The sequence below is a fragment of the Python bivittatus genome, unplaced genomic scaffold (genome assembly GCF_059951505.1).
Source record: "Python bivittatus isolate LINGU-HERP-01145 unplaced genomic scaffold, Pbiv_v1 ctg000100_np1212, whole genome shotgun sequence".
Lineage (NCBI taxonomy): Eukaryota > Metazoa > Chordata > Lepidosauria > Squamata > Pythonidae > Python > Python bivittatus.
In genome coordinates this window covers 5826904-5853279 of record NW_028277038.1, presented here as the reverse complement: position 1 = coordinate 5853279, position 26376 = coordinate 5826904, and the positions used below count along the sequence as shown (strand labels likewise).

The following is a 26376-nucleotide window of genomic DNA, read 5'->3' as shown; positions in this document are numbered from 1 at the left end:
ATTAGATTCTTTCAGCACACTAAACAAAAACCCAACCCATGTTACGTCTTCGGTATGATGGGTAAATCAAGTCAATGAAGGCCAATTTTTCAGGAAAGGAGTGAGAGAGAGTCCTGCTTGTAGGTTTTTCAAAGGCAGTTGGTAGCCCCAGTGGGAAATACGGGAATGGATGCAGGAAGGCTTGTTCCTAGATTTAAGCTGGTCAAGGGTTTTAGGAAGACATTTTTCTTCACACTAGATGCTGTAAAATTGCAAATGTTCTTCATTCAGTCTTTCCTGAATGAACCAATAAACATAACTCAGCACTTCAGTTGCTGGACCAATGTGATCTATAATAATCAAATTAAATAAATAAACAACACAAATGCCAATCTGCCCTTTGAAATCCAACTTAATTTAATAGATATGTCTTGCTACATCACTGCTAAATCACAAGATCTGAATTGTGCAAGTCATGATATCTTGTGACCCTCTATGGAAGCGAAAGTTGGACTTTAGAGAAGCAGGATAGGAAGAGTATTGATGCTTTTGAACTTTGGTGTTGGAGAAGGCTCCTGAGAATATCATGGACAGCTTAAGAAAACAAACTGATGGATCATCCAACAGATCAACTCAGGGTTCTCACTCAAGGCACAAAGGACCAGGCTCAAATGATCCTACTTTGGACACATGATGCGAAGACCCAGCTCTCTGGAGAAGGCTCTGATGCTGGGAAAGGTGGAAGGAAGGAGAAGAAAAGGATGACCAGCAGAAAGAGGGATGGACTCAGTAACAGCAGTGATAGGTGCTGGGAGGCTTGAAAGAACAGGTTAGGGATAGATCATCATGGAGAAAATCTATGTGGTTGCTAGGAGTCAAAAACGACTTGACAGCACATAATCAATCAAAGCACTGCAGGACTGCAACTGCAGTTGTTAAAATGGGTCTCCTTAAAATTTGTCATGAGATGCAAACAAAAACCAACTGCAGTCCCCCCCCCCCACCACACAAACCTCCAGTTAAACCTGCATGTATCTTGTCAATTTCTAACTACAGTATCTGGGCTTGAACTGAATGTTGATAGGAATGGTTTTTTTTAATCAATAGCCTTGCTTATTTATCTGAAGTTGCTCCACAACTTTCAGAGTAGCCAAGCTGTAAATTCAATCAAATAATATAAGCTAATTGTTAATCAAGATATCATAATGTTGGCTTCCTCCTGTGAGTTCAATGTGAACCAGACTTTGCCACCGTGCCATTTCTGAAGCTTCAATTCCAATCTTGATTACAGCCTTACAGCCAGAAGGGTCTAAAGCATCAACGTTGCGAGAAATAAAAAGTCTGAAAGGTAATCAATTTAGTACCACAAAAGACTTCATAGAAACCATCCAACTCTCAGAACATTTCTACTAGACTTCTTGCCCATACATATGACCCATTAATTAAACTTGCGAATGACCCCACAAATATCGTGATATAAAAACGGCCTTGAAGCAACCTGTGTTTCCTTGCTGATTTTTTTTTTTACACTCTAATTGGCTTTTAAGTTCATTGAAAGCAGGTGAAAATAATTGCTGGATGATTTTAAGGCTTGAAACACCTTTTAAGCTAAAATCGCACTGTTTTTTTTTTTTTTAAGAAAATGCAGCTACAGGTTCTAAAAACTGCAAGCACATTTCATTAGCACATTTTCTCAAATGTTTGTGAGCCAGCTGACCCTTCAGTTCATTACATCAAGAGCAGCTTTTCCAGGAAAAACAATTTCAGAGGAAAGGACCGCTAACCTACTATGCCCACTGCTTGAAAATATTCTCTCTACAAAGCCTGCAAGCATGCACGCAAATCTCTAACGTTTAGAAATGACACCTGTTTGCACAGCAAATTCCCATTTGCTTCCAGAGAAGGTAAGGATTAAGCCAGTGTTGTCCAAACTTGGCCACTTTAAGATGAGTGGACTTCAACTCCCAGAATTCCCCAGCTGGGGAATTCTGGGAGTTGAAGTCCACTCATCTTAAAGTGGCCAAGTTTGGACAACGCTGGATTAAGCAAAGGAAAGGTGCATTCATCTTTTCTGGTTAACAATGACTTCTCTTGGATAATCTTTCCATCACTCAGTGCCTTGTGGAAAAAGTCTTCATTTCTCCAAACTGGAAGTTTTTATTATTTATTTATTTAATTTATTATTAAATTTGTACGCCGCCCATCTCCCCCAATGGGTGACTCTCGGACAGTTCCTTTTGGACAGCATAGGACAATAGCCCAGTTGGTTTTGCTGAACACAGAGGTGCTTAAGAGCCTGTAGTCAGAACCTATATAAATATGCAAGACATCTCTGCATATTTATTTCGGTTAAAGCTTCACCCGCACCTATCAGGAGGACGAGGACTGCTTAACAGCTTCCAATCTTTTTCAGATTGGAAGGGTCGTTTGGAAGATTGTTAGTATGTCGTGGGCACGCTCAGGAAACGGCTCCCAGTACAGCTGTTCCCCAGCCTCCATCCCAAAAGATGTTCCGTATCAGCTGAATTTCCTTCTGAGTTTTCTTCCAAGGGAGACAGCCTTTTTATTTAATATTAATGCTTATATGATTCAGGCATCCTTGGAAAGAAAGAGGATCATAGACTGAAGTCCATCCTCCTCCTTAGGGGAGGGATCTGTTACTACAAGCCCCATGCAGCTGGGCAAGTCCAAGGAAGCAAGAACCGCCCCAATTTCAGGAAGCAATCTTGAATGCTCCCCTGGAATAAACACGGGTTCTTGGAAACCTCAAGAGAAATGTCCAATCCTCGTTTATAGCAAGTTAATTAAGATGGAGACTTTTTGAACCCTCTGAGATGCTTCCTCCCAGATTTCTCCCCACCTGGGCTGAGTTGCCATTTATGAAAAAAGTTGTCACCTAGTTCAGTTGTTGCTGTTTCATTCCTTTCCCAACTTCTTTTTTTTTTTTTTAAGAATATTAAAAAATGGAAGGGAGCTTGGTGGCCATGTATCCTGCTGGGGAGCTGAGAGGCAGAAATATATCTGAATTCAGAGAAACCTCTGCTTAACTAGACATACGCTGCACAGTCGGTGGAGACCCAGCGTGCTGAAAGGTGAGCTACAAGCAGGGTTGCTGATAAGCCAAGGAACTGAGCCCAAACTGTAGCGTAACTTAACATTTACCGCTTCAATTCTGGAGCATCTTCAGAAACAGCCACCCACTGACAGATAGACAGACAGACATTTACTTACTGTAGCATGCTTTGGGAACGCAACCATCTCTACACACCACCACGGGGAAAAACCTCCGGGAGATATAGTCATGAATTTTCTAATTCAGCTCTGCAATTTCTCCCTTAGATATAGGGCCACCTATTACAGCTTGATCGTTTCAGAGTCGAAGCTGAAAAAAAGACAGGTCTACAACCATTCCTTCTTCAGTATCACTCTGAGCAGATTTGACCTGCGGGGATCCTGTTTAAAGCTGTTCGTTTCTCCTAAATTAAAAGCCAAAGGTAGTTACCTTTGGACAGGAGGAGGATTAATAGCAAGCTGGCTTACGGGGGCTCTGCTTAACAATTTACTGATTAAAGATGTTGCTATGAAAGTGCTGACCCCATCAAAGAAACCCTGCAATTAAGTCAGAGCCGCACAAGAAACCCCTCATGTGCACATCACCCAAGAAATAAATCTACAATGGAAGCATTTTTGTTATTATTACCAAGGTTCTGGGCTATTTTTAAGACCAAGGTGTGTTATAATTACATCATATTTCAGTGGATATTTCTTCAAAGGGGGGCTTTTCCCAACTTACTGTTTCTGCATCTTTCCGCTTTGCAGCCCTCTGCTTCCTTCCATGCAAGAATGAATATCGAACCGTGACCAACCTAAGTCATCTCTCCCGAGACACCCAGATTTAGAAGATCAGGGGACTTCAGACTCGGAGGTCAACATTTGCCAATCTCTTCTTTCAATCCTCAGCCACAAAGCCATTGATTGGATTGCTTTAAAGCTTGTCTTCTTACTTCCTGCTATTAGCACAGATGAGTAGAAGAGCAAGAAATCTCGTATCTTTGGAGTACTGCTAAGGAAGGGCTCCTACTCATCACATTTTCTTCCACCAGTTGTGTTTTATCTCTTCTTCTGTTCCTCAAAGTTCCAGTGTTAATGGCCATTATTCTCTTTTGCGTGACCCAGGGAGAAGATCTTCTGTTTAGAACCTTCACTGGAGGGTTTTGTGGCTGCTGAGCATGTTCTCAGAGTTTATCTTGGGAGGGGGGAGGAAGTCCTGGAAGAAAGGTAGGTCCATGTTCTCATCCAACGTTTGCTGGATATGGAGAGGTCCCTCCTTCTGATCTGGAAATTTGTTTCAACACCTGGTGTTTTAAATGGTCCACACATCTTTTGGTCTTCCCCAAAGGGATGGCAGTTGTCCCCTTTCAAGCTAAGAAAGTCAGAGTTTCAAGAAACCATCCAAGGACTCAGGGCTGTCACAAGGAGTTCCTTATTCTCACCTTCTATATTAGCCCTCTTGCGGAAGACTGACGCTGAACCCGGCCAACTGCTTATTTGTACAACAGGAACAGGAACGCAGTGAGAAACCTCATCATTACTTTGACCTAAAAGACCCCAATCCGCTTGCGCAACATTTTATTTATTTATTCCACCCATCTCACCTAAGTGACTCTGGGCAGCTCACAACAATGAAAACAAATCAGTAAAAACAACCATACATACTAAACCATCAATCGAAACCACATTAAAACCTGAAAAACATAACCATAATCAGCAGCAGAATCAAATCCATAAATCACGTTCAATACAACTGTTGAAGAAGTTCTCCGCTACCACCAGACCCTCAAGCATGGTGGCCAAGCCATGTATTTGGAGACTTCCTGAAGGCCAGAAGGGTTGGGGCTAATCTAGCCTCTGGGGGATGACGTTCCAAAGAGCGGGTGCTCTCTTCCTGAGTCCCATCAGATGACACACCTTAGTAGACAGCACCCATAACATGCTTCTCCTGCCAGACCTGATGGGATGGGTAGATGTAACCGGGGAGAGGCAGTCCCTCAAATATCATGGTCCATTGCCACGTAGTGTTAGGTTCAGCCCAAAGAACTCTCCGAGACAGTGCAATACAGTTCTGTTGTGTTTATTAGCTTCCACTCAAGACAGAAATCTCTCCAGACTGAATCTAACTTCCCAAGCCAGCAAGCCAAAACACTGTGAACTCCTTAGGGTGGTGCCAGTCTCATCTTCTTAACCTTCCCACGCTCCTGTTGGGGGCTAAGGGAATGCTTATCTCCTTGAGCGCAGCCTTCATCCAATCATTCCTTCACACATAGGGCTTCACAGGTCATTACCTGCACCTTGAATTGAAGCTGGAAGCATAGTGGCAACCTATGGAGCAGAGGGGCAACATGCGCTGATCGAGGGGCTCACATAACTGCCCACCCCTCCCCATTATAGAAACGGTCTTCGAATACTGGACACGTTTTGCTGCCACACCGAAACATCCTTTGTCTCCAGCTTTGCTGACGTATCCCTGAATATTAACCGTGTACCTAGAGCCCTGGATCTGGGTCCCCGGAGTGACTTGAGCCCATAAATAATGGATTCCTGAAAACTGAATAATGGAGGGAGATCAATAGAAATGGCAGACACCCAACCTAACGGGGCTGGATCGGCTTAGGGCCTCAAGCCCTGGAGAGAAATCCTGAGGTCTCGATTCTTAATGAAGTTTTCAGGATTGATGAGTTCTGGCGTTGGCCTTCCTTTTGCAAAAGAGAAAGGAAAAAGCAAGAGGCTTTTGCAAAATGCTCGAAGAATAATCATACAACGGTCAAAAGTTGGCAAACATCAACAGCAAAGACATTTTGATGATCGCTCTTCTGTTCTTTTTTTTTAAAGAGCCTTCTTAGAATATCTTCCTAAATCTAACTCTGGTTAAAATGGTACAGCACATCCTTCTCCTTCTTAAGGAAGACCTGAAAAGAGCTTTTCTCTTTGCATGGGTTATATTTATTGATATTGACCCCATTAAAAATTAAAATTGATGCATTTGCAGCCACTAACGCTTCTTGTGATTGTTTGATGCCACCTTTCTCAACCTTGGCAGCCTGAAGATGGATGGGCAAATCGATTTTATTTTGGAGATAAATCCAAATGGACAAAACAGTACCCAGGACCAGCTTTGATCTCCATACGGGTGCAGGATCTGAGCGAGCGCAGGCAGAATCATGCCAAAAACTGCCTTCGGCACTTGTGCGTAAATGCAACGCTGTTACTGGTAAAAATAAAAGAAGAAAAGGGCAATAGGGCATTACGAGACAGAAGTTTATTCTTTTCTCTGTAAGGGGGTAGCAATTTTACAAGATGTAAATGTACACTTCTTGAGGTTATTGGGCCTCTGCCCAGGACTGCGCTGTGCTCAGCAAGAGAGCCACAAGTATCATTCTAGGTTAAAACTCAACAAATTGAACTCAATTTTTGGGGGTCGTACAGGTATCAACATGTGATTTTCACGGAAACAAGGAGGAGTGGTTTCCCACTGCCATCTTCTAAGACGTCTATGTGACCTCCTGGTCGAGTCCACAACCTGAGGATCTCCAGGTGGTCTCCTATCCAAACAGGTCCAATCCTGCTGCGGCTTAAAAAAAGAAAAAAATTAGCCAAAGTCCATGATAGGCTACCACAAGCTGAGAATACTTTCTAGGCAGCTGTAGATGTGTTACGTTTAATGAGAATTTCTCCATCTAATGCAGGGGGGCGTACGATTTTAATTAAGATCACGACTTGAGAGGGAAAGGTTAACCTTCCTTTCCTGGGTAACCACAATCCCGCTAAGCAATATATTCTGCAATGTCTGTACTACTTTCCTGTTTGGACTGGAGGAGTTAGGTGAAAAGTGCTTATTTTTAGAAAATGAGTTAACAGGGGAAGAGCGGATCTGAGAGATGCCAAGATCTTGCCATTTCGCCTTTCTAAACCGTAAGTTGCTCAGCAGGTTAAAAAATTAGAATTGCTAATAGAAATCAGACCACTGGGGTAGGGTGGGGGAAGCATTTTTATGGACCAAAGTGAGATTTGCATACATGAGATTCACGATCATGATTCTCCCCACTCGAACCAGTTCCTGGAACAGAGCAGTTCTTCTCCATCCAGAAGATCTCTGCAAACGGTTCCCAGAGAGCAGAATTTCCTTGTACATCCCCACTTAGATTTCCCCACTTATGATGCAATTTCCCTTCCTCCCTTCCTATTGTTAGCTCAGTGTCAGGAAAACAAAGCAGCCTTTATTATTTTTTTTCTAAAAAGCACCTTGTATAAACCGTCATCATCAAGTCACTGGCAAATTCTTGTTCTTTTAAAATAACCACCTTGCTCCTCATCCAGTGTCATGGCAGCCAGCAAAATAATTACCTAGCTGAATGGAGCACAGGGAAGGGGGCATGGCCCCAACCTCCCCCCACCCCCTGGCCACCTTTTCCAAGTTTTCAACTGTCAAATGCTTTGAAAGACAATGAGTTCGTTGTTACGGGCCGCACTTTGTTTTCTTAAATTGTTGCAAGCTGCATTGAGCGTTTATGCAAAAAGAAAGGAGGAGGAGGAAGAGGATGATGATGGAGGAGGAGGAGGAGGAGGAGGAGGAGGAGGAGGAGAGTTACACTAAGCCAGACTGAGGTTGGCTTAATTTTTGCTGAGCTCATAAGTGAACTGAACTCAGTCACTGTGGCTTGCAAACAATGTGACACATGTATGATTTCTACCAGGAGCAAAAGGTGGCTAAGCTGAAGGTCCCGCCGTTCATTTTATCCCCACAACAAAAATCCGGTAAGGTAGGCTGGGCTGAGAAAGAGAGACTGACCCAAAGTCACCCAGCAAACTTTCGTGGCTGAGGATTCATCCGGACCTTGGTCTCCGCAGCCCTAATTCAATCCCTTAATCACCACCCCACACTGTCTCTTGTAGTTTAGTCAACAAATCACAGATAACAAACCATGATGTGCAAATGTGTGAACCCAAATGTTTCACTTTGTTCCCCTTCATTTACAAGCCTAAGGCCCTTGGAGGCACACTGCTGTCTCGGTTGACACACCCCACTAAACCACAGCTTGCTTTCCTCCAGTTCATTCAAGAAATCACAATTATCTAGCATTGCCTCTCATGTTACATCCTCCCCCCCCATGTTAGAACCTTTAACAGCTGGGTTCCCGCAAGCCACACCTTCTGGTTTAGCATGACGTGGGAACCCATTTATTAGAAACTTGACACAAGAATACATGAAATGAAGAGGAAAAGGCAAAGCCAGCCTCTGCAGGTGTTAGATTGAGAAACATTGTCCTGGATCAACCCAAAGTGTGGTCTGAGGACCCCTGGGGTCCCCCAAGAGCCCCTCAGGGGTCTGCAAAATCAAATTATTTGCCAGTCTATGTTGAAAAACAATACAATACTGTGGAGTCCTTGGTGCTCTCTGAGCTTGGTGCTTTGCTTGCAGACGTTTCATGACCCAGCTAGGTAACATCATCAGTGCTAGTGAGGGTAGGGTTTGCTCCCTGTTTATATACAATAGCTTGCCCTACCAGTGTTGGTGGAGAGTTGGTTTTCTCCTTGGTGGTTCCTTGATTAGGGTATTGTTTTCTGTATGGCTGTGAGAACTGGACCATAAAGAAGGCTGAGCGCCAAAGAATTGATGCCTTTGAACTGTGGTGCTGGAGAAGACTCTTAAGAGTCCCCTGGACTGCTAGGAGGTCAAACCAGTCAATCTTAAAGGAAATCAACCCTGACTGGTCATTGGAAGGACTGATCATGAAGCTCAAGCTCAGAGACTTTGGCCACCTAATGCGAAGAGAGGACTCTTTGGAAAAGACCCTGATGCTGGGAAGGATTGAAGGCAAAAGGAGAAGAGGACGGCAGAGGATGAGATGGTTAGATAGCATCACGGAAGCAATGAACATGAAACTGAGCAAGCTCCGGGAGGCAGTGAAGGACAGGAAGGCCTGGCGCGATATGCTTCATGGGGTCACGAAGAGTCAGACACGATGGACAACAATCCCTGCTTATCTGGATGTTGGTTGCTTGAGAAGACGTGTTCTGGTCTTTTGGTTTCTTTCTTAGCTTGTTTGTCTCTTTCGAATCGTGTATAAACATGGTTTATCTCACAGAGCAAACCCCACACTTACTCGAACTGATGATCTTACCTAGTCTGAATGTCAGCAAGCAAACAACCATGTTCAGGAAGCACCAAGGACTCCACAGTTCAACCCTGAGCTACAGAGATGCTCTTCTATTGAAATAATACCATATTAAAATCCCACCAAACGATCGTGAGAAGCAGTCACAGCAGCGAACGCACCCAGCTTAATTTTTAACATGGTCAATATTGATAAATATAACCCATACAAGCAAAAGCTCTTTCAGGGTCCTCCACAATTTTTAAAAGTGGGGAAGGGTCCTGAGAGACAAACAAGTTTAAGAAACACGGAGGTAATGCTGCTTCGTACATGGATAGGAGAAGCAACATTATACCAGAAAAACTAGGGTTGGAGGCTATAGGAGAAATGAAGCCACAGGCTCCTTTTCCTGCAGAAGTGCCCCCACTTTGCTTTTCCACTGCTCTCTAAACCTCTCTGGTTAATCAAATAGGAAACCAGCCTTTGCAAGGAAATGGGTGAAACCCGATCATCCGGGCCGGCTGATGCCTTTTAAAGGTTGTCTCTGCACCGTGCCTGCCAGCTCGCCAAACGGCTCTCGTTGGCAATTCGCTCCCTTGCTATTTTCTGTCAAAACATATGTTATTTCCAGCTTTCAATCTGGTTGAAGAGTATGAGTAAATGAAAAGCGTTTTCCTGCACGTGCATACTTGTCTGCTTCGCAATCAGAAAAGCTCTCAGAGCCCCCAACACAAGCAAAGGAAATTGGGTCGGATTCTTCCATGGCGGAAGCTGAGCAATTACCGTAATTCGGAGGAACTACGGAGGATTTGCAAAAAGCCCGTCCTGTAAAAAGGTGCCATCATCTGGGAGAACCTGGCTGCCGAATAAAATTAAATCCAAATGAGAAAAAGAGGGGTAATTCCATTGCAGAAGATAGAAGGAAGCGAAACAGAAAGCTTTGCGGGGAAAGGGGTGGCCGGCAGAAAAATCAATGGTTTCAATTACTTTAAAATTGAGCGTATATGTTAGAACATGATTACTTTATGACGGGTAACGCGAGAGGCATCCCGCATTTCCAGGCTCTGCAATGACCAAATTTGCCGTCCCTCTGGGGGTGAGAGAAGAACCCCTCGTAAGAAGAGTTACTCCTGGAAAAAGATGAGGCAAGGAAACAAAATCAGGCAGAAAACCGCCAAATTGTTTGCGGCTGAGCGTGTGTGACGAAGGCCACCATGGGGTGCTAAAATACATAATGCTAAACTAACGGTTTGCTTAACTATGCTTTATCAAAGACGACAAGCTGGGCTGCTGGGCACATTACCAACGGCTTCAACCCTGATTTGCTCCAACCTCTTGTTATTAATGCACCGGGGAAGATCGAGGGGTTTTGTTTCTAAAGTTTAAATGAATCAGGGGCTAAGCAATCGACTGATTAATACAACAGAATGGTTTGGCACATGCTACGTGAATGTAACTTAATGCACAGAGGCTTAAATTTATCTTTAAATTATTATTAAGCAGCTGTGGTGTTACACTGCTTTAGGGCTGGTCCCTCTCTCTCAGCCCTAGGAAGGAGGCGGCCAGGGTAAACCGCTTCCAAAAATCACACCAAAAAACTGCAGGGACTTGCCCAGGCTGGGAGGCCAGGAGAAAATCTCAGGGCTGTGGGGTTAGACTGAGAAGTTCCAAAAACATCTCGCAGAGCAGCAATGCCCAAATTATTTTGTATTGTTGCCCAGCAAATGACACATTCCCATCGTGAAGATCCCAGGTGTTGAGCTGGACTTGACGAATTTTACCCTACGTCTACCCACATTTGGCCAGCTAGCAATCTTTGATTGCTGAAAAACATCCAATTCTGTGTTATCATTGGGGTGATCGGTATCATGAGTTCCTGCATCAGCCTTGATGGTCAAACGATTAGGACAGAAGATGACTTGGAAACCTCGGGGCTGTAGGTTCGACTCAAAAGATTCCAGCAGGAAGCAGTGCCAAACCATTTTCATATTGTAGTCCAGAAAACAACGTGGCTACATCCATGAGATCACCAAAAACTGAATTCAACTCAAAGGAGATGTTATCTTAACCCCCAAAAAACCCCAAAATGGCACCTGGTCACTTCTTCTAGGATAGAAGTACAACAAGGCAAGGAGAAGGGGACGGACCAAGCAGTTGAAGTCTCAGCGTGAAAGAACATACAATATTTGAAGTGTAATCTTTTCCGAAAGAGATGACTGATCATTTCATGTTTTTCGTGTCTTTGTGGAGCCGCCCTTGCCAGCTGGGCTCCCTTCAAGTGCAGAGGTGCCATGCCCATTGAGAATTCTGGGTATGGAAGTTCACGCATCGGGAGGGCACCAGACTGGGAAAGGCTGGGCATTCATGAATTCAGGGCCAATCCTATTATAATGCAGGATGAGACAGCTGGCTTGGATAACAGATTTTCAGAGTTGGCAGGGAGGAATTAGACCAGTGCTTCTCAAAATCTGGTCGGAAGACCCTGGGGGTCCCTCAAGACCCTCTCCAGGGTTCGCAAAATCACAATTATTTGCCAGCCTATGTTGAAAAATAATGCAATATTAAAATCCCATCAAACATCACGAGAAGCTGTAGTGGCAGTGAAAGCCTCAATTTTAATTTTTAATATGGTCAATATCGATAAATATAACCCATACAACATCTTTTGGGGTCCTCCATCATTTTTAAAACTGGGAAGGGGTCCTGAGAGAAAAAAAGTTTAAGAAACCCTGGATTACAGGATAGCACTCTGCCTGATATATCCTCCAAATCTCTGTTTCTTAACCTTGGCTTATTATTATTATTATCATCATCATCATTATCATTATCATCATCATTATTATATCTTCATCATCATCATCATCAGTCTAGGCTTAAGAGAGGCCTAGACTTCAACTCCCAGAATTCCCCAGCCAGCAGGGCCACTGCTGAGAATTCTGGGAGCTGAACTCCACACATCTAGAAATTGCCATGTTTAGGAAACAGGGCTGTTAACTATTGTACTTTATTTTAAAGTAATCAGCGCTGAACAAACAAGCACCACGCTGGGCTCAAAGACTCTTTGCACAAAGTGAATGTTTTAATAAAAAGGGGAAAAAACAAATTTTAACAAACATGACATTTAGGCTTACTATAAGTTACTCAGTTGATGTCATTTCAAATGACATGAGCAATCCAAAATAAACAGACCCCCCCTTTTTTTAATCCATCTCTCTCCACGTCGTTAAAGTCTCAAATGACATTTGCTCTAAAAAGAGCGAAACTAACAAGGAAGGAAATGTCAAAAATCTCCCAAGGAAAAAGAAGAGACATCCTGCAGACATCCTCTCTTTGTGGAGACGCAAACCATGTTATTTGGTTAAAAAGGAGACTTGGACCGTTGTTGTATTCAACCTTCGGAAACCGGTCTGAATCCTGACAAAAGATGCTCTTCTTTCTTTCTTTCTTTCTTTCTTTCTTTCTTTCTTTCTTTCTTTCTTTCTTTCTTTCTTTCTTTCTTTCTTTCTTTCTCTTTCTCTCTCTCTCTCCCTCCTTCCTTCCTTCCTTCCTTCCTTCCTTCCTTCCTTCCTTCCTTCCTTCCTTCCTTCCTTCCTTCCTTCCTTCCTTTTTTTCTTTCTTTCTTTCTTTCTGATCAAGGATATCTGGGGACGGACTCCAGGGTTGTAAATGGATTTACCCCATGAAGAATCAGAAGTCATTTTGGAAAACGCGGTGGCTATCACATTAAAATAAGGCCTTCAACTTTAAATCGGTCTTCCCTGTTGGATTGCTTGAGATTTACGCCGCCACCACCATCTCTTTTTAAGGAAAAAAAGGAAACGGCTCATTGTCATTCAGGAAGCATAATGCAAAACACACAGAACACACCGCAGAAAACATATTTGCCCATAAAGCTGTTTCATTTAAGCTTCCCTTCACTTCAGATCTCGTGGAGGGGACCAAACTAATTTTGACATCCACAGAAGAGAAGCCCACAAGGCCAGGGTGGTGGGGGGGGGGAAGAGGGGGATGAAAAACCAGCTTTGCACAGCATTTTCTCTAAAACGTCCAGTGTTCTCGGTGCTACCATCTACGAAACAGAAGCACGACTTTCAGTTAGACTGCAACTAAGCATTTGATGGTCATTCTGGGGGGGTCGTTTCCAGCTGAGCACGCACCCCCATCCCCAGTCCGTCCCTATCTCTGGACCGAAGCACGCACATGCGCGACACAGTTCAGCTGGCAAAAATATACAGCTTGATGTTTGTTTATTAAACATCAGCAACCATTAAAAAAAAAAAATTAATTGGGCTAAGGGGGGGGGGACGAAGGCAGGTTAAAAAAAAAGAAAAGAAAACAGGGGGACCCAAATCACAGGCAAGAGTTCAAAGGAGGAGCCTTAACAACAACCTAGGTGATCTACGCATCGTAACACTTTCCAGAACTACGGCAAACAACACGGGATAATTAGCATGGAGAATCCCCAAGGGAAGGGTTTATTAAAGTGGTTATTTCCGCTTTAACTCTTTTATGTGTGTAACAGCAGCAAAGCGAAGAGCGGAATCGAGGTGGAAAGGAGGACACCAGGCGATCCCTCTGCTACTCTCCGCCACGAAGGAAACAACGTGGTGGAGAGGACGTATCCACCACTAACACCATGCAAGCAACGTCCTTATTTATTTTATTTAAAACGTTTATAGAGTTTGAACCCAGTCACTTCCGTCCAATGCAAACAGAGATTCCATCGCTTGAGCTAACTTCTTCTTGATTAGAAATGTTTGACCACTACTGGCAAAGACCTCTCCCCCGAGCCTCCATCTATGTACTAACCATATATCATGGCTTTCAATCCCATAATAGTATCCTAATCGCGTCAGCCCTTTGAGGAAGGCCAGGCCAGGAAAAAGACAATGCAAGGATCCCACGAATGCTACTTCATTGTTGCAAGGTATAATAACAGAATCTTAAAAGCCCGCCAAAGTTTCCTTTTACCCCCTTCTATACCAATCAGAATCAAGGCAGATTTTTTTTTAGTTTCTTTCTCATCCTTTCTTCTTTCCCAATCTGAGATTTAAAAAAACAACAGAACAATTCTTGCCTTTCTTTGTCAAAGTTACCTCCTCCTTCCCCTGCCAAGAGCACAAACGGTGCTAACCTGAAACTCAACAAGCCACGTTCGCTAACCTGAAACTCAACAAGCCACATTCGCTAACCTGAAACTCAACACGCCGCGTTCGCTAACCTGAAACTCAACACGCCGCGTTCGCTAACCTGAAACTCAACACGCCGCGTTCGCTAACCTGAAACTCAACAAGCCGCGTACGCTAACCTGAAACTCAACACGCCGCGTTCGCTAACCTGAAACTCAACAAGCCACATTCGCTAACCTGAAACTCAACACGCCGCGTTCGCTAACCTGAAACTCAACACGCCGCGTTCGCTAACCTGAAACTCAACACGCCGCGTTCGCTAACCTGAAACTCAACACGCCGCGTTCGCTAACCTGAAACTCAACACGCCGCGTTCGCTAACCTGAAACTCAACACGCCGCGTTCGCTAACCTGAAACTCAACAAGCCGCGTTCGCTAACCTGAAACTCAACAAGCCGCGTTCGCTAACCTGAAACTCAACACGCCGCGTTCGCTAACCTGAAACTCAACACGCCGCGTTCGCTAACCTGAAACTCAACACGCCGCGTTCGCTAACCTGAAACTCAACACGCCGCGTTCGCTAACCTGAAACTCAACACGCCGCGTTCGCTAACCTGAAACTCAACACGCCGCGTTCGCTAACCTGAAACTCAACACGCCGCGTTCGCTAACCTGAAACTCAACAAGCCGCGTTCGCTAACCTGAAACTCAACAAGCCGCGTTCGCTAACCTGAAACTCAACAAGCCGCGTTCGCTAACCTGAAACTCAACACGCCGCGTTCGCTAACCTGAAACTCAACACGCCGCGTTCGCTAACCTGAAACTCAACAAGCCGCGTTCGCTAACCTGGAACTCAACAAGCCGCGTTCGCTAACCTGAAACTCAACAAGCCGCGTTCGCTAACCTGAAACTCAACAAGCCGCGTTCGCTAACCTGAAACTCAACAAGCCGCGTTCGCTAACCTGAAACTCAACACGCCGCGTTCGCTAACCTGGAACTCAACAAGCCGCGTTCGCTAACCTGAAACTCAACAAGCCGTGTTTGCTAACCTGAAACTCAACAAGCCATGTTATAGTTTAGTGCTACACGTGAACTAGCCTTAACGGAGAAGCTAAGCCCAGAAGGACGCTGTCTGTAGGATTCCTTAGAGGTTGAGAAAGATCGTTGCACCTAATAAAGAAATGGTTAATTGCACATGTTCTGGGAAAATCCTTTCTCTATTTTTTAACAAAGTTGTTAAGCCAACTAAAGTTTGGGCTAGGACTGAGAAGGTCTAGTTTCACGTCCACCATCAGTTGTGGAAACAAGCCAGCCAGGATCTGTGTCTCTCTGTCTCTCAAACACACACACTCTTCTCTCTCCTTTAAACTGACCACCTTATAGGGTTGTTGTGCATAAAAACTGGAGGGAGGAATGCTATATGCAGAACCTTAAGCTCCTGGAGGAAAGGCGGCCGATCAAGCTAAGAAATATAGCACCTTGGTATTTTTTTTAGGTTTTAAAAGGGCTTCATTTCCCCTTCATGCCAGCCCTGAAAGATATTTCTTTCATAGGGAACAACCTCCTTCTGCGTAAAGCACCACCGATCTTATCATTTCCTCCAAGCAACCACAAACAAGCCTGATTTTAAACAATGTGGTTCTAGACCAGAGGCTTAAAAAGCAAGAAAATAACCTCTCCTGTCTGAGGTCTCTGTTTTTCCTTTTTTTTTTCCCCCAGCACCTCACATTTCCATTTTAAACTAGAGCAAGATTTTTGTAACAGCACCACTGACATATTGACGCGGGGGTCATCTTCCCTCAATGTTTAAAAAGCATTTTCTCCAAAATAAATAAGGTTTTTTCTTTCTTTCTTTCTTTCTTTTTTGCATAAAGCAACCAGGGAGGGGTCTGGGTGAGTATGAATCCTGAAATCAATACCAAAACACATCTCTGTTCGTGCTTATGATCTTGGCAGGAGAGATATTGATTACAGTTATAATGGTCTCAACTTTACCTGCTGTCAATAACTCACTAGGCGTGTGCAGTCACTCCGTATTAAAGAAAAAAACCCTCTTGCGCGCGAGCGTGCGTGCGTGTGTACACAGTCATTTAAGCAACTGGGGAAGAAGCACAACATTTCCACTCACTGTAGGGCACAACTCATTTTCAACATCACCCTTGAGAGGACCACGGTGATAAAGTCAGAAACCGCACCTCTCCAGCCAGGGGGGGACTAATAATGGAAAGTTATTAAGTTATGACCTTGAAACCTAGCCAAATTATTTTTAACATAGGCCGGGGTGCAAACGAATGAGAAAATGTCACCCAAAGCTGATTTATTCAGGGTCAAGAGAATCCGAGGGGGATAAACGTCACCCTGTGCAAGCCACAGGACCCCCAAAGTCTCCAGACGGATGGGAAACCCAAGATTAAATTATCACTCCGTATCTTGCTGTACATCTAGGGGTGACCAAGCCATTTGGGATCTGCGTTCCATCCGATACAGGATCCATGCAGCGTGGCAATGCTGAAAGGCACGTGCGATCACTAACAGCTGTATTTCTTGAATCATTGCTAATAATCATTCAAGACTTCTGAAACAGGTTCTGCCCGCAAGCAGGACCTCACCTTTGCACAGGGGTGATCCTACCCAAGTGTTTCCCAATTCACAGAACCAAGCATGGGCAGTGTTGCATTTTAGGACTGTATATCTGCAGCAAAGACAAATTTGGCCGGCTTTGTCCCTTGGGTTTTTTTTTAGTGGAATAAAATTACCATACGGCAAAAATACATCCCCAATAAATGCAGCGTCGGGCGAGCGAGTCAAGGAAGACGCTTCTCAGCAACTTTCTGTTACGGATCAGAGGTCACAACCCCCAAACCTCAGAGCTTTAAGGACATTCCTGTATTTTCACCCAGGCCTTAGAAACGCCTTAAAAATTCCAGCTGAGATGTCAACTTTGGTAGGATAACTCGAGAAGGAACGCAACACCAATTCCACGTCGTTCACCGAACGCCACTGACGCTAGAACGAAACCAACTCGTATTTCACTGATCTTAACCTGCTCTATTCTGGTTTGTTTTGCGCCAGGTTTTTTGGATTTCATGGTTTTATGGCTTGATATTGCTGCGGGAGCCGCCCAGAGTTGAGTTTACAATGGGCGCCGCACAAGCCTTTTGAATAAATAAGGAAATAAATAAAAAACGTGGGCTAATCTGGCACATCGCTGAACAAAAATGTTGCACATACACTCTCACAGGACTTACTTCCTTAAATAATCTTGCAAACCAACATCTCCGTGACATTTCTCCTAACTCGCCGAGGCAAGACAGCCCACAGTTTTGCATCTCTTTTTGAACACCCTTAATCAAACAGTCTCACCTGTGTGACAAGCCCCCATTTATCCAACGGCTGCTTAATCACGCCGCATTTAAAGTCTGCCCGCCGTAACGATAATCTAATTATATTCTAGAGGAGCTATTTTAGCCCTGTCTGCAACTAGATTAATTCGGTGGATCCAACCTCGGCTATCAAAACAGCTAAATAAAATAGAGGGGTGGGTATCGCTACATAAACCCAGATTAAAGTTAGGACTGTTTCTCCTTGATTTCCAACAAGCCGAGAAGTGGCCCTGATATATTGCCAGGCAGTGACATTATGCTGACATGGAAGAGATTTATCTTTAAAAAAACCAGCGGGGCTAAAGATAGGAAGGCTATTTTAGGTCCCTAAACAACAAATTTAGTTAAATTAAGGAGAGGTATTATTGCTGCAGAGATAATAAAATGTATCTTTCCTTTCGGCTTGCGATACAAAGACCTTTTATTGTGCCATTATGGTAAAAAATCAGAGGGGGCGTTTAGAGAAATCTGCAAACCTCAGAGCATTTCACAATTAATCACCAGAATCTCTGTTGCTTTTTGCCAGCTTCAACCTAAGGCTGTTTTGTAAGGAAATGCTGTCTTTCGTTTGAGATTTTTCTGTCTTTTTTCTTTTTAAAGGGAGGCATTCAATTTCTCTTTAACGTACTGCAGGGAAGAGACTGAGAAGTTTCCCCCCCCCCCTCCATTTCTTAACAGCCAACATTCTTTCATTTAGGACGCTCACAATGGAATCCATCAAAGAAGGGTTTTTATCTACATGGGAAGGCCCGTGCTATAAAATGAAACTATGAACGTTTCGCATCCATTTTCCCCGCCACTAAAATATTAGCTCCCCTTTTAAAGAAAAGACGTTAATTTGTTTTAAAATAAGAAGGATTGGTCCAATGCAAAATAACAGACCAAAACTCTGCTTCCCCATACCCTCCCACTTTTTTCAAAGTTTTTCCTAGGACATTGGAATATAACATTTCACTGTGAGGTAGCATTGCTTTATTAATCTATTTCAATATTTCTCAAACTTGGCAACTTGAAGAGGTAGGGACTTCAACTCCCAGAATTCTCCAGCTAGCCATGAAATGGCATCCACAACCACAGCTGTAGCAGCCTGATTCACACATAAACCAGGGGATAAGCCATAGTTGGCTAACTAGAATGGTTGGGTTCACCCATTACACTGGTGACTTCACAGACACGTCCATGTAGTTTTCTTGGCAACAACAAGGATGTCCGTTTCCCCCTGACTTTTTCCAGAATGGTTCCTTTGTTCCCCAACTTCTCTTTTAGGGATTTCCTCATCGTCCCCCATCCAAATGCTAGCCTGGTCTAACACAGCTTAGCTTTTCAAGATCAGCCAAAGCCAGTTAGGTGCTGCTACGCTTCGCTTGGCACACCTTCATACAGAGCCATAAACCTGGTTTACAAGTCATCATGGCTACTTTCACACAACTAATTAAGCCCAAAGTAAATAAACCATGCTACAGATACAGAGGACTGTGTGGCCCACCTATTTGTGGTTCATTCAATCAACCATTTCCTTCCTTTTTTAAAAAGCAGGCAATAAAGTAAATAACAATCTGCTCTTTGCAACTTTATTTAAAGACATAGATAAACACTGAGCTAGGTTTAACCAAGATGCAAGGTTAGGGTTACAAAAAAATTATACTTGCCAAAAACTATACCTGTACAGGAGAGAAAAGCCCAAGATGCAAGGTTAGGGTTACAAAAAAATTATACTTGCCAAAAACTATACCTGTACAGGAGAGAAAACTTTAAGAGAGGTCTTTCTATAGCGAAACCATGGCTTTGCTTGTTTGTGGCTTAAGAACCTGTGTGAATCCATCCATGCAGTTCAAAAGAATAGAACACAGACGTTTGTCAATGACTGAACTCCGGAGCTTCATATCATCAAAACTTTTCTCTGTGTGGCATTTCTGCCACAAACATTATTGTTAGATTATTATGCTACCCAATTTACCATCCATGGGGTTGGAGTTTGGGAGGGGCGGGAGGAACATTTAATTTCTCTTAGCAGGAACATGATTTCTTTACAGCATCCAAAGCAGCTACTTGCAGCTACACAAAGAAATATTAAGACCGGTAAATGAGAGATCTGGTGTTACAATAGCTCGAATGGGTTTTCTCCCTTCCAAATCCAGGTCCGCTTCTCCTCCAGAGCCATTTGCAGAAGCCTAAATTGCACTAAAGCAAACGCGATGCACCCGCTCAGATTTCTAGAATGGTGATATGGTTGCCTACACCCAATTTCCACAACGCAACAGCTCAAGAATTTGAAAGAACGGTAGTGGCAGAATGTGAAGCACAACCAACACACCGGTGAGACAGAAGCTTGTGCGGCCAGAAAGTTATTCCCTACACTCCGAGACGGAGATGCAAAACTCACAACCGCCACAAAGTTAAGAGATGCTCTTCCAATCAAGAACCAATTAGGTGTTCCAAAACAAAACCAAAAAAACAACCGACCATTTTTTGCAGGAAATTCTGAATGGCTAAATCAGGAACAGGCAAGCAATATGAACTTCAGGCCACCGTCCACATCACTCCCAATCCTGGTTGTACTAGATGAGGCTGGCAATGCCCATAGCCCAAAATATCCACAGTGGACCAAAGTTCTGTACAAACCCCGGGTTAAGAACCCCTGGTTTAAGGATGACCTATAGTTAAGAACGGAGCCTATGGCAGCTAAATTTGAGTTAAATACACAATGATTCCAGTTAAATGCACAATGGCTTGAGTTTATTACACAGTACTATTTATACAGCATTATACAATAATACTGTTCCAGCTTATGTACAAATTCGATTTAAGGACAGATCTTGGGAACGGAATTCGTTCTTAACCTGGGGACTCCCTATACTACTTCCACAGAGCATCCCACCCATTTCAACTGGCTTACAATTATTTCACTTTGGCCACCCTGATAATACACAAACTCGGTTTGAACACTGACACACTGTAGGTCAGAATCCACAGCAGATGCAAACTTTACTCGGGCTGATAGGTCAGGGGTCCCCCAACTCTTCAGCTCATCGACCCCATCATGAAGTTTCAGACTGTTCATCAACCCCCAAACATTTATTATATGAAAATGATTTAATACTATTTAATAGTTCTACACCTAACAGTAACATTGACCCTTGGATAGTCCCATCAACCTTTGAGGGTTGATATTGACCACTTTGAGCCAGCACTTCCAAAGAAAATACACACTCAACCAATGAGGTACATCTTCTACCCATTTCCCACATTAGAGACACACTGGATGCAACAGACAGAAAAGTAATGACCGTGCTCAGGACCACCAGCCAACCCTTGCATTTTGCAAAACCCTCCTGCCTCTCCTGCTCTTTTAGACCTCCTGAACCCAAGCACCACCCTTACTTGAAAGTTCCTTTGGATGGCAAAAAGAAGGGGAAGGGGAAGGGGAAGGAGAGGAGTTTCCCCCAGTGCCCTAGTTTCAGCACCAATCTTGCAGGAAGCTTAAAGAAGAGGACAGCATCGTGTCATTCTGGCAAAGATGCCATCAAGGTGTTGCAATCAAAGTCAAGCTGTTGTCAGTCGAGAGGACAAGCGTGGGTGTCGGAAATGTACAGTAAGCACGGCAAAGGGAAGGAGATATTAATATTAATATTAATAATAGAGTTCTGCAGTGTCAGGCCCATTCACCTTCCTGTCAACCCAAACAGGTGAGAAAGGGATCCCTTTTCTCAAGGGTCACCGCCCCCCCCCCCCGGGCTTATCCCCAGGGAAGCAAGCCAGCACGCCAACTCGGGGCTTCGTCCCAAAGGAGGGCGAAGAACACAGTCCCAGAACAGCCACACCGCTAACAATCAACCTCGGAAGCGGGAAGGCGGCTCCGGGCGTCGCGTTGCCAGAAAGAGACGCAAGCAGAGATTTCCCCCACGCCGGGCCACCCCGCCCGGCCGCCGCGGTTCCCCCCACCCCCCTCCGCCCCCCACCCGAGCCGTCTCCATCAAGTTCTGGCCGACCGCCCTCGGAAGCCCCGCTGCAGCGACGGAGAAGTTTAGGGAGCGCAGCCTGGGGACCAGGGGCAGCTCCTTGGGGGGAGCGGGGCAGAGCAGGGAGCCCCACCTTTCTGGGCGACGGGGCAGCCCGGCTCTCCTCCCCCCCCCGTTGCATTCCAAGCGGACCCTCCGGAGCAGTTTCCGAGGCGAGGCGAGGCGAGGCGGGGCGGGGCGGGGCGGGGCGGCGCTCGCCACCCCCCACTGCAGGGTTCCCACGCGGCACAAAGCGGGTCTGTCTAGCCCGAAGCAGCGGCGGGGTGGGCTCGCGGGGCAGCAGGCCGGGGGGCGGGGGCGGGGGGCGTGCTCCCCCAACCCGGAGCCGCCGGCCCGCCCCCCCTCCCGCGCGCGAGCGGAGAGCGATGCTTCTTCGTAGAGCAGCGAAGCGGGGCTGCCGCCGCCGCCTCGCGGGAAGGCGGGGGTGAAGGGAAGCCCGGCTGGGCTGGGCTGGGCTGGAAGGAGGACGGGGGCGCGAGGGAAGGAGGGCGCAGACCTGGCCTCTGGCGGAGGAGCTGCGCTGCTCGGAGGCCGCCGCGGGGACCGCTGACCATCTTCCGCGCCCGCTGCCAGCGCTCTGCCCTGCGCCGCGCGAGAGCCGGCGGGTTCCCACGAGCGCAAGGGGGCGGGGGCGGCGGGGGCGGCGCCTGGCTCGCCCCGCCCACTCCTGCCGGGCTGGCTTGGAGGAGCGAGCGGAGCCCCCTGCGGCCACGCCGCCCCGGCTGAGCGCGGGGTCCGGCCGCCCTCCACCCTGCCCGGCGGCGGCGGCGGCGGCGGAGGAAGAAGCGGCTGGCCGAGCGCGACTGGCCGCCCGGGCTGGCGCTCCCGCGACCCGCTGCTGCCAGCTCACGCCCTGCCAGGCTGGCGTGGCAGCCCAGCCCCGGGGCTTGAACGCCGGGCTCCGGCGGCCGCGTTCCCACGACCCTTCCTGCTCTTTCTCGCGGAGGATTAAAGGGGTGGGGGCCGCGCTGGAAATGGTCCTGCGAATCTACCCAGCTGGGGGGGCGTAACTGAGGCCCGCCCCCGGTCAATTCCGTCAATGGGCTCTTCCGCCCCCCACCCCACCCCACCCCTCCCACCCACCCACCCGCGGTTAAGGGGTGGCGGGTCTCCGCCCGGTAGGGAGAGACCGTAGATGCGCCCGTGGTGCGCTCGGCTGGAACCCGCGCACCTGCGTGGCTTGTTCCCCTCTCCGCATCCCCGGCCGCTACGGACAGTCTCAGTCAACCAGGCTCACGTCCGCCAGGAGGGCTGGGGAGCGCAGCTGCTGTGGTTTTGGGGCCGCGGGCGGAGGAGGCGATGGCGAGGAGATCGCTGAGGCTGGGCACGTTGCCTGAGCGAGGAGGGGCGCAGGGGGCCCGGTGGGCAGGGGAGTCCCCCTGCAACGGGGGCGAGACAAATCGAAGGAGTGAGTGGAATAGGGCGGGGCTTAATATGTACAGCCGCTCGTGCAGAAGAAAAGGGCACTTCTGAACGGTGCCTGTACTGAACTAAGCGAGCTGTCTAGGCCTTATGGGGGTGCCCCCCCGATGTATTTGCTGGTTGGGCTGAACGAGGGCCTGGAGACTACAGAGCTGTCGCCTTCCTTTACTGGCCTTTTTTTTTTTTTTTAAGGGAAATTAACATGCAAGAAAAGAGCAGACCCCTGCAAAGGTGCAACGCGTTCCCCGCAGGGGTGAAATGCGTTCGACGGAGGAGAAAGGGGGGGAGGAGTAAGCGGGAGAAGGAAGAGCCGGGGAGGGAGAGGTAGGTCTAACCGAACGCCGGGGGGAGGAAGGACAAGCAAGCGGAAGAGCCGCGCCGCTAGAGCGACAGGGACAGAGAGCCAATAGGCGGGGGGCGCAGAGCCCAAGGGGGCGGGGAGCCGGGTGGGTTCGAGGGGACCCGAGGCGCGCGGGCGGAGGAGGCGGGGCCGAGGCACGGCGGCCAATCGGGGCGCTCGTTCTTGAAAGGTGGGTGGCGCGCCCGGAAGCGGCTCGTCGGTGGAAGTTGAAGCCACTCGAGCCGCGGAGGGTAAGCGGGTGGCGGTTGCCGCCGGAGACCGCCGGGCTGGCTCGGCCCGGGGAGCGGCTGGGCCGCGGAGGGGGAGGCGCTGGGAAAGAAGGCGGGGTGCTCGGGGCCACAGTGGGGCCCGGGCGTGGGAGGCGCTGGGCTGTACGCGGGGAGCCCGAGCGGGGGCCCTGAGTCTCTCGGGGAGCAGGGGGTCCGCGTGGCCTGACTGGGGCAGCGAATGTCTCTGCTCCGGGGATAGTTCGGGGGCTGACGCCGTGGACTACCAGCCCCATCGGCCCCCGCCTGCAGCGCCGTGACAAGGGATTGTGGGAGTTGTAGTCCGAAAGATCTGCGACACGCCATGGCCTCCGTTCTCCGGCCTGGGTTGCATCCCTTTAGCTGGGGGTGATGGGGGTGAAGGCATGACCCTTCGCTGTAGGAGGACTAGGGCAGGGAGACCGGGGTTCAAGTCTCCCCTCAGCCAGGGGGGCTCCCTGGCGACTTTGGACCCCTTCCTCTCTCAGCCCAGTCTACCTCGCAGGGCTGTTGTGGGGGATTTTTTATTTACCACGTTTGTATAGCTGCCCATCTCCCGTAGTGATTCTGGACGGTGTACCTAATAAAACAATCCAATATGTAAGAGCCATTGAAAGCAACCAATTTAAATTAAAAAGGTTAAAAAAAACAAAATAGCGGAAGTGGAGCTCTAGAGAGGCTGCCTTGAGCCCCTGAAGGAAAGGTGGGATGGAAGCCTGCTAAACGCATAAATAAACTTGCTTAACCATGTCAGGGAAAAAGCTAGTGTTGGCATTTACAGAACATGGAAACCTTGGCTAGTTTAACTCTGGTTTGAACTTGGTGTGGTTGGTTACTAGCTCCAGACCCAGAAAATGGGATAATATGGTAATTGGGTTAAATGTGTTCTCTGAATGTAGCCCACATGTGCTTTCTGAGACAGGCCAAGTTGCCAAAAAAGCATTTTTGCCTTTTGTCCTATATTATTGATATACAGGGCAAATGTTCTGGCTTTCTCTGAAATGCACTTTTTATTCCCATAGCATAGACTTTCTGCCAAGGAGTCAGTGCAGCCTGCCTTTCTCCCTCCATGTTAGCCTCTTAACAACTTTGAAAGTCAGGTTAGGCTGATGGGAAGAACAGCAGTGGCTGGGTTTGACACTTGCATCAGATTGGAGTTGATTTAGCTTAAGTATGTGGATTAAACTGTTTATTGCTTAACAAGTGACTGAACCATGTGTTTTAGCCTCTTTAAGAGACCATAATTTAAAGAAATGATGGGTTAATATGTGAGCCAGCCTGGTTTGTGGGTTGGTATGTTGTGCAAACCCAGATAAATGGGTTAATTATTGAGTCAGGCCATGGATGCGCTTAGCCTAGTATTGTTCATACTGTGCAATCTTTGGTGCTGTCTGAGCTTGGTTTGCAGATGTTTCACTACCCAGCTAGGTAACATCAGTGGTGGTGATGATGATGCTAGTGATGACTAGCACTGATATTACCTGGTTGGTTAATGAAACATCTGCAAACAACCAAGCTCAGACTACACCAAAGATTCCACGGTTGTACCTTGAGCTATGTATATTCTCTTCTATTGTTGATATTGCCTTTGTTGAACTAACATGTTGGTCCATGTTTTTTTTTGGGGGGGGGATTCAGTTGTTGGGTTCTGTACTGCCCAGTGAACCATCAGATAGCTATGTATGCTGAGTTTGTGCAACACACTGAGCCTTAAGCTAGTCACATTTTTATTTACTGTTTGTAAACCCAGTTCCTGACTACGCTAAGACATGGTGGGGCTTATTTGGTTTTCACTTAAGGTATTGTGTGTACCTAACTAATTGTGGCTTAGTCTGTAAACTAATTATCCAGACAATGCCTTGGCATGATGCACTCTGGTGGTAAGCCTGGAGCTTCACATAGGACTGTGTGTCTGCAAGGGCATCATGGCTTGTGCTGAATGCCTATGTACAGATGGTTTCCTTAGTTCTACTTGGATATATGAGTTCTAAGACTCATTTCATTTCTACCTAACATGCTTTTTATGCAGCGGGGGGGGGGGTTACTGGAGTGGGTCAATTGCATGCCAAGTTTATATATTGAAAACAAAAGGCTGTGTTGTCTGGCCTTTTACAGCCTGGCACTTCCTACATGTTGGGCTTCATGTTCCATTATCCTGAGCTAGCACAGATAGCTAGAGATAACAGGAGTTGTAATCCAAGACAAAATTCCTTCTTTTCCATGCATCATTTTATAAACGTGTTGCTTGTGTATAATAATTAGCTGTTAAAGTTACAAGAGAACCAGTGTGGTATAGTGGTTAAGGCATCAGACTAGAAACCAAGACTGCGAATTGTAGTCCTGCCTTAAGCACGAAGCTAGCTGGGTGACCTTGGCCCAATGTCTCTCTCAGCCCTCGGAAGGAGGAAGCCAGGGCAAACCCCTTCCCAAAACGTCGCCAAGAAAACTATATGGACTCACCCAGGCAGTTGCCAGGAGTCAAGAATGACTCAAAGGCACCAAAAAAAAACAAGTTACAAAAGTGATCAGTTTATTTTTTTATTTTTTTTTAATATTTTTGACTAATTGGCAATCCTGTGAAGCTGCTTTGAATTTTACTGGTAAAATGGTTCCAAGGTCAGAGCTGAAGCTTCACTAGTATAACACGCACCTACATAGATGTCAGTTCTGTTGTGTTCAAATAGAA

The 26376-nt window shown here is 46.5% G+C and overlaps 2 protein-coding genes across 6 annotated transcripts in view; one reads left to right on the top strand and one right to left on the bottom strand.

Annotated features, from left to right (window-relative positions):
- The window catches only part of ARVCF (ARVCF delta catenin family member), a 257122-nt gene extending 234874 nt beyond the window's left edge, over positions 1 to 22248 (bottom strand). For 2 of the 3 annotated variants that reach the window (XM_088135346.1, XM_088135349.1), the window contains exon 1: positions 22159 to 22248. The gene's annotated coding sequence lies outside the window, so the exon portion shown is untranslated. Of the gene's footprint in view, positions 1 to 21735; positions 21754 to 22158 lie in introns of those variants that run through there. The other variant, XM_088135350.1, reaches the window with a different exon arrangement.
- A 169-nt stretch (positions 22249 to 22417) lies between these two features.
- Positions 22418 to 26376, top strand: part of TANGO2 (transport and golgi organization 2 homolog) — a 46642-nt gene continuing 42683 nt past the window's right edge. Inside the window, exon 1 of one of the 3 annotated variants that reach the window (XM_088135354.1) lies at positions 22418 to 22618. The gene's annotated coding sequence lies outside the window, so the exon portion shown is untranslated. Of the gene's footprint in view, positions 22619 to 23590; positions 23676 to 26376 lie in introns of those variants that run through there. The other 2 variants (XM_088135353.1, XM_088135355.1) reach the window with 2 other exon arrangements.